The sequence below is a fragment of the Dermacentor variabilis genome, unplaced genomic scaffold, assembly GCF_050947875.1.
Source record: "Dermacentor variabilis isolate Ectoservices unplaced genomic scaffold, ASM5094787v1 scaffold_12, whole genome shotgun sequence".
NCBI lineage: Eukaryota > Metazoa > Arthropoda > Arachnida > Ixodida > Ixodidae > Dermacentor > Dermacentor variabilis.
This window is the reverse complement of record NW_027460280.1, coordinates 32,114,327-32,134,855: the sequence shown is the minus strand read 5'-3', so window position 1 is coordinate 32,134,855 and position 20,529 is coordinate 32,114,327. Positions and strand designations below refer to the sequence as shown.

The 20,529-nt window shown below is 48.7% G+C and overlaps 1 protein-coding gene across 5 annotated transcripts in view; it reads right to left on the bottom strand.

Moving 5' to 3' along the window:
* Ae2 (anion exchange protein Ae2) overlaps nucleotides 1–20,529 on the bottom strand; it is a 335,868-nt gene that overhangs the window by 149,163 nt on the left and 166,176 nt on the right. For 3 of the 5 annotated variants that reach the window (XM_075676765.1, XM_075676766.1, XM_075676770.1), the window contains one exon: nucleotides 13,430–13,500. The gene's annotated coding sequence lies outside the window, so the exon portion shown is untranslated. Of the gene's footprint in view, nucleotides 1–13,429; nucleotides 13,501–13,585; nucleotides 13,686–15,805; nucleotides 15,830–20,529 lie in introns of those variants that run through there. The other 2 variants (XM_075676769.1, XM_075676768.1) reach the window with 2 other exon arrangements.

Sequence of the window (20,529 nt, the reverse complement as noted above, 5' to 3'; positions counted from 1 at the left end):
TTCTTAAGTAACCATCTTGGGCAGTAGCCCAGCCTGAGGTCAAACGAACAAAATTTCTGCAGGCACCAACTGTTCGCCAGGTCGGAAATACAGGTTCTGGTCAAGCCATAAAGAGGTTTGCAGATAATTTCTGAGAGCATGAAATGCTTTTAGCTCCCGTTGTCGGCGACCTTGAGCTACCAGAGCCGTTATCCGGGCACTCAAACGAGAACACCCAGACAATTTGCGAGAACAAAACGAGATCATCCGGGCAACCAGTCAAAACTTGAGAAAATGCGGTATCTGGCCCCCAACCCTTTGTACAGTACCGCATTACACACGCTAGTTACTGCCCAAACAAGTTACAAAAAATACTGCTTCCAAGTTGTTCCTAATGTTTGTTCACAATATCTCGTAGTTCCCAAGCTGTAACTTCTAGTACGCTAAAGTTTTATTTGTCATTGCCAATAGGCGACGTTCAAAAGGAAGACACAGGGCATCATACACTTGATTGTCATATTTTGGAGCTGACACAGGGTTGCCTGTTCAACGCCAGCGGTCCGCGAGTTCCGCGGCGCGGATTTTGCGCCGGCTCGAGAGATGTCGCCACGCTGCGTGACCAAGCCGGCAGCGTCCGGAGCGCCGCGGATGGCTGTTTGGCCGAGACGACGCTTGCAATGAGGTTCAGTTCAAAACAGGTTCGTATGCTGTGGTGTGGTGTGCCGTTGCGAACATGCACTAAACCCATTTTAATATTGTGGCTAGCATCATCTACCACCAATCTGCACTGCCGGTAGTCATTTCATGCTTACAACGACTCCCGATTATGGGATAGACATTTTTTTTTCTGCAACTGCTCGGTGCGCAGGAAGCGACTGAGTAAATTCCTCTCATTACTTAAAAGATGCGAAAGTGAATGAAGACCTATCAGCCAATAATGCGAAAGGCTTCTCGATGCATTCTGTTTGGCAAATCAGTATAGCGGAAGTCCACAAGGCGGACCTAGGAAGTTTCGCGAAAGGGAAACGTTGTTATCCAACCGACTTTAAACACGAAGCTACAGAGGAAAACCCGTAAGGGTTTCACAGAAAGAAAACTTTGCGGTCACTCTAACACGATCATTGGTGCCGGGCTCGATCCCGGGCAAGGGCAAATTTATCTTAGCTTCGTGCTACAGACCGGTGGATCACAATTCTTCCTTTTTCCTGTTCTACGTTTAAAGAAGAAAAAAGGAATGCGTATATGAAAGAAAACCAACGTGAGAAATGCTCTGAAATAATTTGAACAGCTCAAATCGCGAAGAGGATAACAGAATGGGAGCATGGTTTTTCGCGATGCGCGTACATCGTCCGGAGCAGCCGACGCCCAACCTGATCCGGAAGCTAAGATGCGGATTCGACCGCGGTTATTTAGCATGCTGAACCCCCCCCCCCCCCCCCCGTCTGTGATCGAGGCGGGTGCAAGACGCAATCATTGCGTCAGGAGGCGCGGAGAAAAAAGAGAACCTCATTATCCCGCCGACCGGAACACGGCCTCGCCATACGCTCGACTCGCCCAGTTCGCCGTCTTAATATTGAAAACGAATAGAGACGGCATGCGACGACCAATGGCACTGCATTCCGCGCTTTTTTCTCTGGTGGTATACTTTTACTTGTTTTCGAAAACGTCCTTGTACCAAATGAAACCTCCACCATGACACGCCTCCCTGATAAAGAACAAATATAGATTCCACCACGCTCAGTGGAGAAAACGATGCACTTGCGCCTTAGGACGCAAGGCAAGAAGCAAATGATTGTATATAGATTCTGGCTCAGAAGCAGAACGTTGCGAGACGATCAACAAAGTGCGTGCAAAAATGCTATATGTAATGGCCGGCAGTGGTCAAGTGGGCTACCATAGTATCATTAGAGAGCTTTAGATTAGGGGACGCAAGTGGCTTGCGCACGCAAGAACTAGGGGCCACGGTACTACAGAGCCAGACCTAGGCGTCTGCGCATGCGCAGTACCGTGGCCCCTAGTTCTTGCGTGCGCAAGCCACTTGCGTCCCCTAACCTAAAACTCTCTATTATCCTTTTTAATTTTCTATACTGAACAATTACATCTGATGCTTTACATCGCAAAGTTATCGCACTGCACAGCCAGGGACGGCGCCTGAAGGGTCTCATACGCTCTTAATCTGGAACGACAACCTCTAATGAATGTCACAGAATCGACTCCTTGGCATAATACTTGATAGGCAGCTATCCTGGGCGCCCCACATAAAAGTCGAAAACGAGGTCAAGTGCGATAGTAACTGCACTTCGCAGACTTGCAGGCACATCATGGGGTAGATCAGTACCGCCCATGCTGACTGTTTACAATACATTAATACGACAAAAAATTGCGTTCCTGTATTCCGCGCCCATCTTACACGGACTTTCCCCATATTTAAGCAATATAGAAATAAGCTGAATTCCTTCATGAGAAATGAAAAGCGGCGCTTCCTGCAGGATCAGTTCCAACAGGAATCCTGTAAGGATAGTGCAGACGTGTGGAAAAAACTAAACAAATTGCTAAACAGAACCCCATCGTCGCCAGTTATCAAAGATCTCGTTTTTCAGGGCCGCCGCATACATGGCACAGAGCTTGCCGAAGAATTTAACAAATTTTTTAAAGATGTTGTCAGCAGTTCTCAAAACCCTCAATCTCTGAGCAGCACTATTCCTAGGAATAATCGCAGCATTTATTTTGATCCGACAGATGAACGCGAGGTATGTAATAGCTTCAACTCGTTGAAAAATAGCACATCACGTGATATTGACGGCATACAAATTATTCCAGTTAAATATGTGCTGAACGTTATTGCCCCCCTACTGACTTATATATATAATCTGGCGTTATCAACAGGTTGCTTCCCCAAATTAATGCAAATCTCCAAAGTAATTGTACTTTTCAAGAGTGGCGATAAAAACGATATGTCCAACTATCGACCTATTTCTATTCTGCCGATTTTTTCTAAGGGCCTAGAAAGAATAATTCATAAAAGACTCATGAACTTTTGCAATAATCTTAACCTCATTAATCCGTCACAACATGGTTTCCGCCCAAACAGGTCCACTGAAACAGCCTTACTAATGCAAAAAGAGATAATCCTCCAGGCACTTGAAAACAGGGAGATATGCATAGGTGTTTTTGTGGATTTCTCGAAGGCTTTTGATCGCCTAAACCATCAAATACTACTCACTAAGCTAGAAAGATATGGAATCCGTGGCACTGCAGCTTGTCTACTAAAGTCCTACCTACAGCATCGATATCAATGTGTAACAATAGATCAGCATGTTTCGACCCTTCAACCAATAACTACTGGAGTTCCACAAGGAAGTATCTTAGGACCGCTACTGTTTATTATATACATAAACGACATAACAGATATCAGCAACCTTCCAAAATATCTTCTGTATGCAGACGATACGAGTCTCTTGTTTAGGGGTAATAACATTCCATTGCTAATTTCTAGCATAAACAGCGTATTAGAAAAGTTGAAATCATGGAGCGCAGCAAATTCCTTGATAATAAATAGTAAGAAAACAAAAGCGGTACTTTTTCATTACCGGCAGAGCATCGTTACATCAGACATTAGGCTAAAAATAGACAATTCTATTATAGAGGTAGTAGACACAGTAAAAACACTAGGAATTTTCTTTAACAAGAACATGAGCTGGGACCCTCATATTAGCTCCACTTTAATCAATTTATCAAAGTGCGTCGGAATGCTCGCGAAATTTCGCTCCTATCTACCTGTATCGATTAAATTAATAATATACAACACATTATTCATGTCATATGTTAACTACTGTTTCCTTGTTTGGGGCACTACTACTCAAACTAACCTGCACAAAATACACATGCTGCAAAAGAAAGCAGTACGTTACATAGCAAATGTTGACTACCTCGCACATACCGAAGAATTGTTTAAGCGATTCAAAATCATACCCGTTCATAAGCTATACGAATTTTTCTTAGCCGTAAGATATAAAAAATCCATTTTTCACAATGACAACTTCTTGATAGCATTGTCATCCCTCGAAGCAAACTCAACGCCATACTCGTTTCGAAAACACGAACGTTGGACCATTCCCTTTTGCCGTACAGAACATGGTCGACAGATGATGCGTCATGCAGTTCCAAGGTTACTAAATAAATTCATATTTGAACGTTTTTCTCTTGAAACATCTAGTACACAAACTCTAAGAAATCATTTTTTGTAAGCCGCTGTATTCCCTTTGCATTAAAGTCTGACACGAATGACATTTGCATCTCTGTTAACATCTATGCACTGTGTATAAATGAGCATGTACGACGAGTTTATATCCATTGTTCTGAATTTCACTAATAACAATTTTTCTGAATTGTTCCGCTGTATTCCCTTTGCGTTAAAGTGTGATGGAAAGGGCATTTTCATCTCTGTGAACACCTATGCATTGTGTATTAATGAGCATGTACCAAGAGTTTATATCGACTGTTCTGAATTTGTTGTATTATATTCTGTTATGTAGTGTGTGTGGATTTTGTACTTTATTTTAAAGCTTTTGACCTTGCTGTACGCCATGTAGGGGGGCTCGGGCTTCTTCAAGCGAAAATCGTTCGCTTTTTGCCTGAGCCTACCCACATCATAATGATGTAAATAAAACTGACTTGACTTGACTTGACGTCAGAAGAGCGACTTCAAAGTCTCTTAGTTAGATGACTACGCATGTATCTAGGAGTTCCACGAGACACTTCTAGCTGTCTTGTAATGGCTGAGGCTCGCCAACCACCGTTTCCAGTTATGCGAACTACAGAAACCATGCCGACATTATTTTCGTATTCCAACACGCCATAAAAGCCGCCCATTGGTTCTAGACATAATGGAACGAGATAGAAGTTATGTTCAGAAAGAAATTCAGGAAAATATCCATACATTGCCAAGAAATGAATTTTAGAACCCAGACGTCGAATATACTCCATGGCTGCTTACACTTCCAAAAATCGAATTGTCAGTAGACGCGATACTCAGAAAAAGAGACATGTTCGTTCCAGCTGCTCAACAACAAGCACTTTACCAGATATATATATGCGGTATTCAGGATATAGACACGCCTATACAGATGGCTCCTGTGCAGCAACCTCTTCAACTTCATCATTCATTATACCGCACCTCAACAAACGAGAATAATTTAAATTATCTCGCGCGACTTCGCACACAGCGGTCGAACTATTCGCAATCCTATGTGCGATAAAATTTATAACTTCCATAAGAGATGCGCAACAATGGGTAATTTTCCGCTATTCACAGGTGGCACTAACATCACTCTGCAGCACAAAAGGAAAAACAATCAGTGATATACTATAATATACGAAACACTTAAAGGCCTCACAAAGGCAAGGCAAGCGAAACATGAGATAGCGTTCCAGTGGATATATTGCAACATTCCTGGCAACACAGCAGCCGACGAAGCAGCACGAAAAGCACACCTCAACGTTGATGCGGTTCGGCTCCCACTATCAAAGAATGCATTGCGCTGCATTATAAGCGCAACGTCTTTCAAAATTCGTAGAAATACGTGGTTTGACCAGAATTCTAAGAAGTCGGATTTGTATCATATCGATCCGTTTACCAAATTCAAATTTTCATTGTCAACAGACAAATATGGAAACCCTTATACATCGATTAAGTCTAGGCACTGCCTACACAAAACATTTCTTACAAAGAATTGGCCATGCGGAAACCCTCGAATGTGATTGTGGATTTGTAGATGAAGATATATATCACCTCCTTATAGACTTCCCACATCATGACACACCGAGACGCCGACTTAAATCAACTCCAATGACATCAGACCGCAGACCTCTCAGTTTAAAGAAACTTTCGGGCCCTTGGCCAACAACGGCCTTGCGGAAGAGCGCTTTAAAAGCATTAAAACTTTTCTCGAAGACAGCGGCATTGTTGGACGTTATATTAACGCTTTTAATGTTCCGTTTATTTCAATGTCGCTGTATATGTGTATGTGCTTGGGTATTATGTTATGTTGAATGTTCTGAACATGTGATGATGCATTTACACAATATATGCACCACCCGCTGGCTAGAGATTGATTAGGTGACAGTATCATTTGTATATTTGAGACTTTCTTCTACAGTGCTCTGGAGTTATGTACCTTGGATATTGTACGTAAGATGTATTTTTTTAGGTCATAGTGTTATTCTGAAAACGTTGCTTGACAAGTTCTGGTGCTTGCATAGGAACGTTGTTTGATATGTAATCTTGAACTCTGTATGTTTAGGTCAGACCCATTCAAGAGCTAAGAAGAAGCCGTCGCCTTAAATTGTGCGTCAACATTTCCTTATAGAACATCAATGAAAAATAATAAAAGACGGCGGTGCGGATTAGAGGGCGTTTAAATGGGGGTTTCCGATATTCTAGTTGACATTAGGATGAAAAAACTGCGCAGGTCCCACGCACTGTGGAAATAAATCTATGTGAAGCATTTTGCCGGTACCTGGCTATCCAGCATTATTTGGGGTTCCGAAAAACGATAGCAGTGGACGAACACGTGTCTGCAAATTGAGTAGTAGTGTGAGATGACAGCGGTCCGACGACAACCACGTTGTAGACGATCGTATGACAGCAATGACATGATTTCTACGCCGGCCGTTCGACGCGAGCCTACGACATGACGATTGTTGGGCTCTACATAGGTAGCGGACGAACGTAAGCGAGAGAAACGCGGACTGCGATGTCATCGGCGAGTACGTGTTATATGACCGTACGCATATATGGCTATTTCATGTGGTGTATGCTAAAACTACGTCGATATATGTACTTGAGCGTGATTAACTTGGGCGATCACGTATTCAAGGTCGCGTAGTTTCTGCGTGGCGTAAGCTGCTACGAAGAAACTGCTGGGCAATGTGGGCCAGTCCCGGCGACGGTGCAGCCTAACACGGCGCCTCAGCGCACAGGCTGCGACACGCAAAGAAGGCACGGGGTGCACGCGCCGACTGTGTCACAGAGCTTTGGAAAGCGAGAAACAAGCTTACACAGGCTGGCGCATGACGCGTTGACGTTATATCTGTAAATGTATGTTTTGTTGCATATTACAATAAAGAAAGAAAAGTGCTATCGTGGCCTAATCGTTAGGGCACTCGGCTGCTGTGCTCGATAGTAGCGGTTCCATTCCATTGGTCACACATTATTTCGTTTTACAGCGAAGCTGTATGTCGCTAACCGATCCGTCCGTCTGTCGCCTGTACGTCGAAAACTCCTCCGGCGCAACCTCACGCGCATGTGCGAAAAAAAAAAGCAAGCGAGGCGCGCGATTGGCTGCGCCAATAGTGACGTCGTTGCTCTCCGTTGCAGCCGAGCACGCGCGCAGAAGTTTTTCTCCGGCTCCGAAATGGGTAGACAACGCGTCATACGTACTCCTGAGGAGCAGGCAGCGTTCGATCAGCAATGCCGTGAGTGGAACCGGGAACGAGCTCGTCTACGCCGTGCCGATGCTGCAGCGCGGGCACACGAACGGGCTCGTGCAGCCGGGCGCGAACAGCAACTGCGTACCGAGGATCCGGCAGCCTACCAAGCCGTCGTCTAATGAAGCGTCGGGATAACCCAGTGATAAACACTGCGGCTGCACGTTTAAGCTTCGCTGGCTAACCATTTGTACGGAATTCTATGGTGGTGATTTAAAGGCGAGACAAGAACCATACCTACCGCAAAGTGACAAAAGTGAGTCAAAGAATGCTTCGTTAAAAAATGTAAATTGCATTTTGGGGTCTTGCGTGTCAAAACCACGATCTTATTATAAAGAATTCATTATTATTGTTATTATTATTCATGGATGGATTATTATTCATGGATTAATTTTGGCCATCATGAGCTCTTTAACGTGTCCCAGATATACGGTACACGGGCGTTTTTGCATTTCACCTCTATCGAAATGCGGCCGCCGCGGCCGGGATTTGATCCCGCGACCTTCTGCTTAGCAGTGCAACGCGAAAGGAACTAAGCAACCACGGCGGGTCCGCATTAAAGATCGAGTTGGGTAGGCTGTCTGTAATGCGTAAGGCGGATGGATAACCGGTTGTCTATTAGAGTCACAGAATGGGTGCTAACAGAAGGGAAGCGCAGTCGAGGACGGCAAAAATTAGACATGGTGTGATCAAGTTAAATCCGCAGACGCATGCATATACAAGATGGGGTCGGCAGGCGGTAATTGGAGATCGCTGGGAAGAGGCCTTCGTCCTGCAGTGGACATTAAAAACAGAATGATGATGCCATCACACAGGTCCGCTCTACCGCATTACGACATCTCAGTACTACCACCCAACTGTTTTCGAATCAAGCATAAATCACTGCCTATACATGAAATACGATTTACCCTGGGAGAGCTCTGCTGTTTAAATTGCCACTTACACAGAGCGGCCAACATTCACCAAAATAATTTCATTTATGCAATGCACTGATGTTGATGCGATAAATTTGCAAGTTCGTAATATTAAACATCCCACTACTGCAAACAGACAAGAGGGAATTAACAGCAATTAGTGCGTAGAAAAAGGTCAAGAAGCTACAGGTACACTGTCCCGCCACGCTAATTGCGAATCCACGCAAATTCCACATCATTCCCAGGGCTCGAACGATTATATCGCCGGGCTTCGCTTCAGCCGTGCTTGACCAAAACTTGATGGTTTGTTGCTGCCGCTCTTCGGCACTGTGCTCGCGACCGGACACTGGCGAAATGTGTCAACGGAAGAGAAATGAACGGGAGAGTGAAGAAGGAAAGAAAATTAAGCAGAACGGAGGCCCTAACGAGTACGCGCGTCCTTGATGTCCATCCAGCTCTGGAAAATGAAGCAGATGAAGAAAAAACAGCACCGACTGCTCACACAGTTGGGCGCCTGTTTTCCTTTCTTCGCTTTTAATGGCCGTGCTCTTCGGAATCCAAGCCGCCACGTGGAAGCGTGCTCAGAAACGCAATGCGCTCCCGGACGACGCTCGCAGCCCGTGGCCTCGGCCGCTGCTCACGGGTCGCGCGCAATGCCAATTCCTTCGCGACTGACGCTATATTCCGATAACATTTACGGCAGCCACCTGCGTGCACTCGCGACGGCTCGAAAAAACAGAGGAGGTGCGCGAAGGCATGTGTATATTGCACGCCTTCAAAGAGGCACCGCAGGGTCCCGAAGGAGGAGGCCTCGAGAGGGAAAGAAAACGCGCTGGCCGCCTGTGGGCGTTCAATTAAAAAGGATGACACAACTCGCGCACTAGCCAATTTCGCGGCCGCCTTCATGAATTCGGCTGAGACGGCCGTCATTTATCGCTTCGTCGCGACGTTGTTCAGCTGAAAGGGGAGTGTAAAGGCGAGGTTCCCAGTGAGAAAAAGACCACTGCTGAAAAGACGCCATCGTGCGGAAAAAAACCTCGGCTCTGCCGGTTGTTTCGCTGCTGAGCGAAAGACGGCGAGTCGGATTTCTGGTCGCGCGCGGTCGTCACGCTTCGATCAAAAGGGAGAAGAAAAACGTGCGTTACGGTCGATAAAAAAATAAAAAGAAAAACGATCAATCGCGGCACCGCCATCCCAGTTCGTGGGTGCGGAGGGCTGCCGAACCAGCGAGGACAGCGGAGTCAACACGCCAATTTAAATAATAATAGCACACGGCGACGCAAAAGTCGTGCGCCACGAGCCGACGCTGTATCGAACGACACTCGATAAGCGCGGTTCAAGCCCAGCCCATGACACATATTCAAGCGCTTCCACGAAGGCGACTGCAGTGAATCATATTTTCATGCCCGTCCCCATCTGTAGCGCCTGGCGGTATGCGGCGCCCCGAGTCCGGAACACAACCTCGCATCTCCTGCCTCCAAAGAAAGCGCCGAGCTGCTCGAACGGGGAAGGCGCGCCCCGCTTTCCTCGTTGATATTCTAGGGACCATACCATGCTCCTCGACTTATACGCCTTTCCGGCGCCGTTAATGCGACACGCCTGTGCAGCCCCTCATCGTCGCTCATATAGGAATGCGACGCACAAGGACAATGCAGCACGGTTGCATTACGCGCGCACGACGATTATATTATATATATATGGAACCTAGCATCAAAAGGAGCCATAATTCGACAGTGTTGCAAAATGGTAAAGAATGCAGGCACACAATGGCTGCACGTTGGTTGTATGTGGTTTTTTTTTCTTCTTTCAACTTTATTTCTATGCTGCGCGAGAAGTGCATCAGTAGCTTTGAACTGACTTTCACTTGCAAAGTTAGGACCGTAGGCAGCGTGCTGCCGAGGACAAGGTCGCAGGTTCGACTACAGGCTGCATTCGGACAGCGGCGGTGGAACGCACGAACTCTCGAGTATACCGTATACTTTAGGTGATTGTTACGGAGCCCTATACTGGTGGTCTAAATCACATATCGGATCGACGACAGAGTCTTTCATAAACGACTGTGCCGCTTCAGGACGTTTAACTATGTGCAATTTAATAATTTTGATAACGTGAAATCTACGTTGTGCCTCACAGGGGCGTACATTATTGCGCCAAAAAGCACAGAACGCTCGTTGTATAGTGTTTTGGGGTGCGTCTCGTAACGGGCTCCGCCAAGGGATTTGCCTTCTTAAAGCGCGATCTGGTCCCGCAGTGGCGCACGACCTTTATACATTCGCACTATGGAAGACTTCGCAGTGAAATAATGCGGATAGATCCTGACCGCTTCGAATCACTTAGCACGAGCCGAAAGCGCAGCGCACCGTGGTGCTTCGAAATGACGCTGCGGGCGGTTATCCGAACTCGAGCTTTGACGCCGCTGAAAGCCGCGTTCAGCTATAGGGTAACGGATTGTACACTGCACCATATATGCACATACGAGGGCGAATCAGAACGTCTTTGCCCCTATTTTTTTTTTAGCCAAGTTATGGCTGTAAATGCGAAGTCAACATATCCATTCCCAGTGGTGGACCTTTTTTGGACCGGACCGGCCTTATCTGCCGGTAGCTCCGCGGCGCTGCTGTCAGTTGTTGAAGATGGCGGTTGTGCTTCGCACGACCACGGAGTCCGAGCAATGAAGTGTGATTCGTTTTGTATGGAGCAAGGGACGAACGCCCATCAAAATCCACAAGGAAATGCAGCCCACATATGGGGAAAGTTGTCTCGCTTTGAGACACCTTTCGTGGCAGGATAGCGATTCACGTGCAACGATGAAGCCAAGAAAGACAGACGATGGTTACATGGCTACAGACGATGGTTACACAGTCAGCCGGACGAATTATACCACAGGGGAATCTCAAATTTTGTGCTGCCATGGGCCCAATGTCTGAACCGGTGTAGGGACTATGAGGAAAAATAGTGTAAGATACGTAGAATCGTACGTACATTTGTAATGACCTGTATGTACCTTATTTTGGCTAATGAAAAATAGGGGCAAAGACTTTCTTATTCGCCCTCGTATATAAATAGACAGCGCACCGACATCGAAGCTTTTAATAGGCAAACGCACGTACTACAGAATAAATACCTGAAACTCAGAACAAAGGCACTCGCATTTAATACACATGACGTGCAGGTAATACCAGCGACGAGTATACGATGACTGCTTTGCGTCTGCTGTTCCAACGGTGCAATTTCGGCAGCAGAAACAAAATGCGTCCAACGCGTACAGTGCACAATTCGCGAGAGGAGAGGCGTGCTAGCGAAACACAACCGGCGACAAAAGTTTCCGAACCTCGCGAGTCCGGGGATATCGGTGAGAAGCGTGGACAGCAGTACGGAGAAGCTAAACTAAATTCTGGGGCTTTACGTGCCAAGACGACGATCTGATTATGACGCATACGGTCGTGGGGGGCCTCCGGATTAACTTTGACTAGCTGGGGTTCTGAAACGCGCACCTAAATCTCATTTCACGGGAGCGTATTTTGACTTTCAACCCAATCGAAATGCAGCCGTCGCGGCCGAGGATCGAACCCGCAACTTCGAGCTCAGCAGCGCACGTACGGAGAAGTGTTCACTTATTTCAATACAGGAATATAGAAGCACTGGCTGCGACAAAACCTAGATTAAGAGTTCCAAAAATTTTTCCGGTTCGGGGCACGTGCATACACACACTCGTCGCACTGTCGCGGCACTGTACCTAGCTGCCCAGTGGACTTCCAACAGAGCTGATCAATCGAATGTGTATCCTTAGAAATGCAAGTAAGGCGATATTTCTCAGAAAATGAGAGAGAAAGTAAATAATTGAACACTGCCCCTTCTAGAGAAATACACGTTTCACTCTTACACTTTATGAAATGTTACACTATAAGTAATGTTCAGAATGAACACGCGACATGGAACGATTGAATGTAGTTATAACACACGACATTATGAGAACCTATAGCTGAACGCACACACGTGATTGTCTTGTCGTCATCTGTTTTGTTCTCATCAGCAACTAGAGTTAAGCTCAATTCAGTTATCAAACACGCAAAAATAGTACAAAATACGTCTGTAGTATGTCTCGCTAACTAACTAATAGCCTAACTCACTCAGCACTCAGTACTCCTGCAGTATTTCACTGTGTTGCAGCTTAGCGTTTGTCTTGTTTCCTTCAATTACATGCTGGCTGCGACTCTCGCAGCCGTATCCAACGCGCATGTACGTGACAACGGTGGAACGGCTATTTGCCAGGGAAAGTGCATCTTAACTTGTCAAACGCCGAAAGAAAACGAACTCGAAATTAGTCAACCCGGACTTACGCTTCAAACGCTGAGACCCACGTGGCCGACATAGGTTTCATTCAGGCTTGTGAACTCCGGTTTGAAACACAGCGCGGCAATTGGAGATGGCCTCGTTTAACAATGCGCAAGAAATATACTGCCAGCAAATAGCTTCTTACGACAGATTTCTGGGCAGCTATAAACACTGCACGAGAAAGGGCAAGACACTTGCGCATACAAAAAGAAGAGGCTGAATGCGTATTCGCCAACTGGTCTGGCGCTAATCGCCCTGACGTAAAGGACGTCAAAGCGGCGTAATGCGAGGAGGAGACGAAAACACCTTTTTCTGGCAGTAGACAGAACCCAGAGAAAACGAAAGTATGCTGCAAGTCAGCAGGACGAGTGCCTTGACTCGGTTAGCAAAATGAGCTCCAGGGGCAAACACCCATTCTGCTCGAGGGAAACAGCAGCGGTCAGACTATTTGCTCGAGCGCAGCAGATTGCCCCTGAAGCATAAGTTGCGGCAGAGTTGGGCAGAAGAACGTGCGCGGCCGCATTTCAGGAACAAACAACACCCGACGCATGGCGTGACAATGTAAGGTGCAAAGGACGACTCAACGATGAGTCACGCTGGTTTCTCAAGCATGCAGTCCCCGCGTCGTTTCAAGCTTCCTTCCAACACCACGCGCCGACGTCGGGCTAAGTTGGAAAACGCGCAGTTTTGACAGAAAAGAAAAGCAGCCATACCTGTTGCGAGATCGGCCCAGCTGCTCCGCTCCGTCACTCTGTCGTGCCAGGTTCGCGCGGCGAGTCGGCAGCTGCGGGAGGAGAGGCGAAACCGTCAATTCAGCTTCTTTGCACAGCACGCACGAGACGCGAACACACACGCAGAAGGGCACGAACCGTATTCCTTTCAAACCACCCCGTCGCGGGAGAGGATCGACCTGCTTGCAGTTTTGTCGCGTCACACACATTCAACGCGCGACAGGGCACGTTGCGTTCACCGGGAGGAATGAAAACTCCCGACTGCAGAATCGCGAAAAAGAAGAAAAAAAAATCCGACGCAATAAAATGAGCAACGAGAAAGAGCCGCAGCCACGTGATACTCGGCCAAACAAGCCATTTCCGCTGAGAGAGAAGGAATTTAAAAAAAACATCCGCGAGAAAGAGAGAAGGGCGAAGACGATCGAGCATTTTTTCGCAGCGGAGAAGGCAGGGTCATGTCGCCCACAGGGCTCGCCGCCCAGCTACGCAATCAAGCAGCGCCCGCTGACCACTAGGCACGCGCCAATGGCCAATCACGGGGAGGGAGGGGGGCAGCCGCGCCGGAGGCATGTCGCGCGACGCGAACGGGCCCCCCAGAGAGCGGCGAGGACGGAAAGCGCGCAATATCGGGCCGCACCAGATATTGCCGATCAGGGCGCATACCAGGAAAAGAAGAGTGAGAGCTCGGCCGCAGGCACCGCAAGCCGGTCTGCCGGGTTTTCCCGTAAACAGTACTCGCTCGATAGTGAGGTAGCTCCAACACACAGTCGCGGCTGGGGCGTACGCCGGGCAGACGGGCCTGCACGGTTGAAATCAGTACGGCTAGGCCATTTCACCATTATTTATTTTTATTTTTAAGCGTTCAATGAATTAGAACTTCGCGGTTTGAGAAAGACGAGCTCGCGTTCTAACGTCGCGCAATATGTCGCGCTAACAAAAAACTCAAAGTCGGCGATGACAACGACCTGAGTAAAATTCATGTGATAGTTGCAATATGTAGTGAACGTACGCTATAGTAAAATGCGAAGGTAGGCGTAATGTACTTGTTGTTCTGTGCTAAAAATATGAAATATATATCACCTGGAGCAGGCGGCTGAATGTTAATAGGGCCCGGGGCCTGCAGTATCAACAGACTGCTCAACCAAATTTACCAACTTCTTAGACATCGGGAGTGCAGTGTATGTATTTTTTTTTTCTGTCTTCACGTTCAAACTTTCTACATTTTTGTTAACAAGTATAATATGTGAGATTAATGTTGTAATTGAGAAATTAAACACAATCAAGAAACAGACAATTTTCTGACACGCTGGAAGTACATGGCGTGTGTACCAGATAAGGTTAGCCAAGCTGCTCAACGAAAAACACATGTTAAAAAACACGGTGCAAGATCGAATTATAAAACCAACGGCGTTCGGAAGTTACAGGCCCGACGACCCAACACCGTAGGTATTGTGAATGCACTTTGCACCGCGTTTTTTAATTACTATTTTCTCATTGAACAGTTTGGATAACGATAGCTGCGACAAACTATACACTGGGAATGAGCAGTTCGCGTAGTTTAGCTCCTGGTCGCTAGAAATTTGGCGTCGTTGCGCGCCCCGCATAAATATTCTGTAGTATCTACAAGCGAAGTACAATTTTATGCAGCTGCTGCAGATGGCGAAGATGGGGAGTAGATGCGCGTTCGCGTTAAGTGATACCGGAGCTAAAAAAAGAAAGCGCGACGAAGGTCTACAATATACTGACAAGATCATGGACAGTGCAGGAACGATGATGTGCTGACCACCACACTGTAGACATTTTTTTGCAAAATTCCTGCACTCAGACAACGCAAAAGACGACGATTTTCAGAAATGAAGCACTATTTCCCATACCAACACAGAGTAATATTGGTGCACCACCACCCGCGATGCATGCAGGAGCGAGGGCGGGTGGTCTAAGCTTACAACCGTGGCTGTACGACATTCAGGTGCTAAAACACAAGAAAGGCAACATCGGAATGCTCTAATCATGCAACAAAGGCGTCAAAACAATGCGCAAGAAAGATGGCCACACGAAGACGGTCGTTTGACGTCACCTCGTCTATCACACACGCCGGGAGGATGGCGACGCTGCGACTCGCCATGTGCTTCCCGCCACAAAACTCGGTCAATGCCGACCCGTGACCGCGTGACAGGTGCATGCAACAAGATGCCCTCACTGACGACCCCAGTAAAGACCGCAAGCTGCGGTTTAGCGCAGCTACAGTCAAAACGCCAGAGTAGAAAGTGCACTAGAAAAGCGGCACCGAGTTTATGCAAAGAACACTGGGAGGGGCAGAGTGCAAATTCACCCGCCGCGCGCGTGCAGCCAGATTACCTGTCCGTCAGGTCGATGTGCCCGCGGTGGCATCAACCCTTCCCTCACGCGGCCCCTAATGGTCCTCCGAAATGCCACCGGCTGTGCAGTCAGCCCGGCGGCGAACACAAAAACGACGCCCACCGACCTTCGGCGCGGTCACGCAGCAGCCAGACGCTCGGGGGCAAAAAAGAAAAGAGAAACCGGCAGCCGACGACGACGCGGGGCTCAAGATAGCGGCGCTGGCTGGCGCGCCGTGAGAGAGCCGTTTGCCTCGACGGGCGGGAAAAACAAAATCGGCTCCCGGGGAGCCATCACCGGCGGGACGTTTGCACGCACCCTTTTCGGCCTTGACACCGTGCCTCAGGTGGTGAGCGGTTCGCCGGTTGGCCCCGCCGCGCAAGCCAGTCACCCCGCAGCTCATCATGCACGCCACGGAAACGACGTCACCCATGTTCTACTCGGCACAAGAGCGTCTCCTCGCCAGCATCTTCCCGAAAACGGGACGCCCAAGCTTCCTTAACGCACCTGGAACTGCACGCTTGGCCGCCACTTTGCAGCGATGCCTTTTCCGATGCTATTCTTTTCCGCGGTTCATCAGCGGTCAGAGCGACGCTCCGCCCGCGTTATCAACGGAGTCAGCCGGCCGTGAACGGTGGGTGATAAGAGTGGCATAGAATCGAATGAAAGGAGTAGCTACAAAATCGGGGCCCTTAATTCACTCCGTCAACGTTACATGTACGTACACATTAAACTAGGCCATTTTATTTATCAGTGCTCCTAAACATTGATACGCATGTTTGCTTTTTTTTGGCACTGTGACAGAATGAGCCATTATAACATATATATATATATATATGCGCGTGTGTGTGTGAAAGAGAGAGAGAGAGACTTGAAGCGCGAAGGGAAAAAAAAACATGGACGAAAGGAGAGACACGTAAAAGAACTGGTCCGTCCTTCCGTCCATGTTTATTTCCTTTGCGCCTCAAATTTACGGATGAAAATCTGATGCTCTGATAATAATGAAAACACACGATCCCAGCACCGCAAAGCGAAAAATAGGAATTAATCATTATGTCGTAACCAACTTCCTCTACGTGCAGACCTGCCAAGATACACCCCTGAGAAATTAGCTGCGCGGATTATCACGAAAATTCTAACCAGGGGATGACTCCGATGGGTTCGCGGCGAGTGGAGAAAAACGGAGCGCGGAGACGAGGGGGCGGCTTACGCGCATCGGCTCCAATCAGCAATGGCCGCGGGGCACAAAGGAGTCGTCATCCGACCGCGTACTCACGGCGAAACGACAGGAAGGAGCCCAGCACCCAGACTTAGCAAATGGCGGCTCATCGCGAGCGGCTGTCGCCGAGAGCATTGGGAGGAGGAGTCGAGGAGAAAGGGTGGCAATAAATCTCCGCTCCATCCCGGCGAACGCCCTTGCCCCGGATAACAACAAGGCGCCCAATGGGGCGAGCCGCCATTACGGACCGGCCGGCTGAGCCCAGCCGCAGTGTCGGCCGTTTTTCATTCGACCAGTGAGTGGCTCATGCACAGGGGCTAATCCCCCGAGCTTTCCCGCCGCGCACGGCCAAGGTCAGTATAGCGACCAGCTCAACGATGGGATAACACGAGGAAGCCGGGTTTACGTCAACGGCACATCGTGGCCGAGCGCCACGTACCTGATTAATTCGTTTACGGCGACTGCTGCTGTCCGGCAAAGCGGACAAACATTCCGCAAGCACGAATCGACCGACGTGCCGGCGCCCTCCGCCGCAAACGCAAAATATAGATCGCTGCTCTCAACTGCGTGGAGCGGTTCCGCAACGGTTGTCGGCTCAAGCGACGAACGCCTGAACCGACAAACCGGATCGGGAGGTTCGTTTGGCCGGCTTCGATTGGCGCGGAGGCGTCTGTGCTGCGGCGTCGACAGCGAAGATGGTCGCACGAATGCCAGGCCACGCTGTGGGGGCACGCGAACGATATCACCAGGTGCTACTGGGAAATTGATCGATTTGTTTCTTGAAATATAGTGCCACTTTTGGAGGTGTCATGCATGCAGCTCAACGCACTTAATTCAGCACTAAGATGGCTCTTGGAATATTAGAAACGTTTTCTTTTTAGGAAGACAAGCGGCCTGAGATGTCGAAGTGTAGTGGTGCAACACCGCTTAGATAAACCAGGGCTGCGCGCCGTGACGTCACTCGGGATGGCGAGGGCCCACACATTGCAACAAGGGACGCGGGCGACGCTTAACGCAATCTGCCCGACGACATGGTTTTCAATGAACTCCTTGTATTCCCACATCATGGTTCACAGCACGTCGGCCTCATGTTAGAAGGTGTCCAATTCGGTCTTTTGTAAGATGAGAAAAACAGGGAGTGCCCGCCTAATGCTCAGGTGCGACACCTAAAACCATAAGTCGTACGCCAACGGAATAATAATAATAATATCGCGCAGTACATTGAACGAACTTCAGAAACAGTAACGAAACGCTGCGAAGTAACGAATGCACCTTCTGACTGCACATTTAACAAACAAGCTAGCAAGAATCGTAAGCTAGTACATCAAAAATGAAGAAATGCTGACATAAGCTAAACAATTAACCATGAATCGATAACTGGCATATAGATATCTTGAATTTGGCTGTAAGCTATCCTCAAAAGCACAAGCAATGACGTTCACATTGTGTGAGCCTCTCGTACGTCTTTGACAGAAACATTTATTTCCTGTGGTTTTATATATTTCTAGAAAGTGAAGAAAGCAAACGGGAGAGAGGTTCACGCGCCGGAAGAGAGAGATAGAGAGAGATGGAAAAGCGAGATGTAGAAATAATAGAGAAATCGTTTCATTCATCCATATACAGCACGACCGAAAGGGGAGCGGTCGCGGAGGGCGCAGTACGCCGTTACAACCTGTACGTGCCTCAGGGCGAGAGTCCAGACGCGCAGTGAATCATCAAGCGCTGCAGTATAAGATACTCGCCCAAGGCCGAATCGCCGTTATACAGGACCGCGCACAAGGAGAGGCCCACGAACATGAAACTAAAGAAATAGAGTGAACGCCAAGAACAGGCGCAACACCACTTGAGGAGCACATGTGCGAAGAAACGTGAAAGCGAAAAAATAAGAAGCAGGATTGCAGGGTGGCGGGCAGAAAGACGAACGAAAGAGAGCGGGTAAGTAAAATCCCCGCACAGCAGCGGATCGAGGGCGCACGAGGCGGCACAGCTCTGAGAAACTGCAAACAGGCACGGCAATTAACCGCAGAGAGCGGCACGAGGACGACAGGCGCAGCCGGGCGCTAATCGCCGTCCGTTCGCCGGGGGGGGGGGGGGGCGAAACTGCCTCGATAAAGCGCAACGACACTGCAGCAGCCGCACGCAACAGCAGTCGCCGCGAGTTGCGGATTCCCCGCCAGACACGCAAGCCAGCCGGGCTGCCCAACTTCAGATGGCGGGAGGCGCCCACGCCCGGTCAACAAGTGCGCCTGCTCAGAGAATGAAGTCTAGATTTTCTTTTTCTATCCAATTATCCATAAAAAATATTGCATTATTTTTTGGGAAACCGACGTTACACAGCAGCTGATGTGATATAATGCCTTCCTTTCTTTTCTCGTTCTTTTTCCTTTCTTTTTTTTCTTTTATTGCGATGGACACTCCACTTTTACTGCGGTGGACACGAAATGGACACTCCAGGCGTATTTCTACCGTCGGCGTCGCCGTGATGTTACGCATAAAGACCAAGGGCGACAACACCGTCGCCGCGCGTCGTATGCTGCATGTGCGAGTGAAAGCACGCGAGGGAAGCCGACGACCGCGGATCAATCTAGCGCGCCGCGCACAAAGGAAGAAAGCGGAGAGCGAACGCGCCGTCTTCCGTCGCACGAAAGGCTCAGAGGGGGGGGGGGGGCGTCGTTGTGCTCTGGCAGCAACTGCGCATTTCGCGACCAGGTGCAAGGGGAGCTGACGATCGCGACTCAATCTTGCGCGCGATATATGGAGCAAAGCGGGGAGACTGCGCGGGCGGGAGGAGGGACGGCTTCGACTCCGCCAACAAGTGCGTACTTTGCACGGCCGCACGCCGTCGCGCGCGCCGTATCTCGAAAGCAATCTGCAGACGACTCATACCTTTGTGCGCGCTGTATTCTCGCCGATCTTGCTTTGAAGCAATAGACCGCACGAAGGTCACTTCGCTCGCTGCTGCTGCCGCGCATGCTCACACCAGCATTTTGACAGCGAGTGTCCGCGCTCATCGAGTGTGATGTGTTCATATTTGCTTGCGCGCATTGACACCATGCTTGTTAATGGACGTTTTGCAAAAATACTGTTGTGCATGCGCGAACACGGTTTGCAAAAATACCGTTGTGCATGCGCGAACACGGCTGTCACTACCGCCTTCTACATGATTAGTTACGAGAAGCAGACGATCAACCAACGCAGCCCTAGCGCGCCTTGAGACGCCCGTTTGTGGTGGTTTTGATCGCGGTATTTTCGTGGAAAGGCCGGCTAGTTGTGTTGCATATTGTGCATAAATTGTTTCGCTAGCAAACGGAGCACGAGTTTATTTCGGTTTCCGCCCGGGAAGAGCGATCCGGCGAGGAAAGCAGCATGGATAAGCGACGGCCGGAGATGCCATCACAGCACACAATTTGCTCGTTCCTCGCAGAGCCGGTTCTCATCGCGCTACTTGCGGCTACTGAATTGTCATATGCCAGCGCCGCGAGGCTATTTCGGCCTGAAAGCTTCG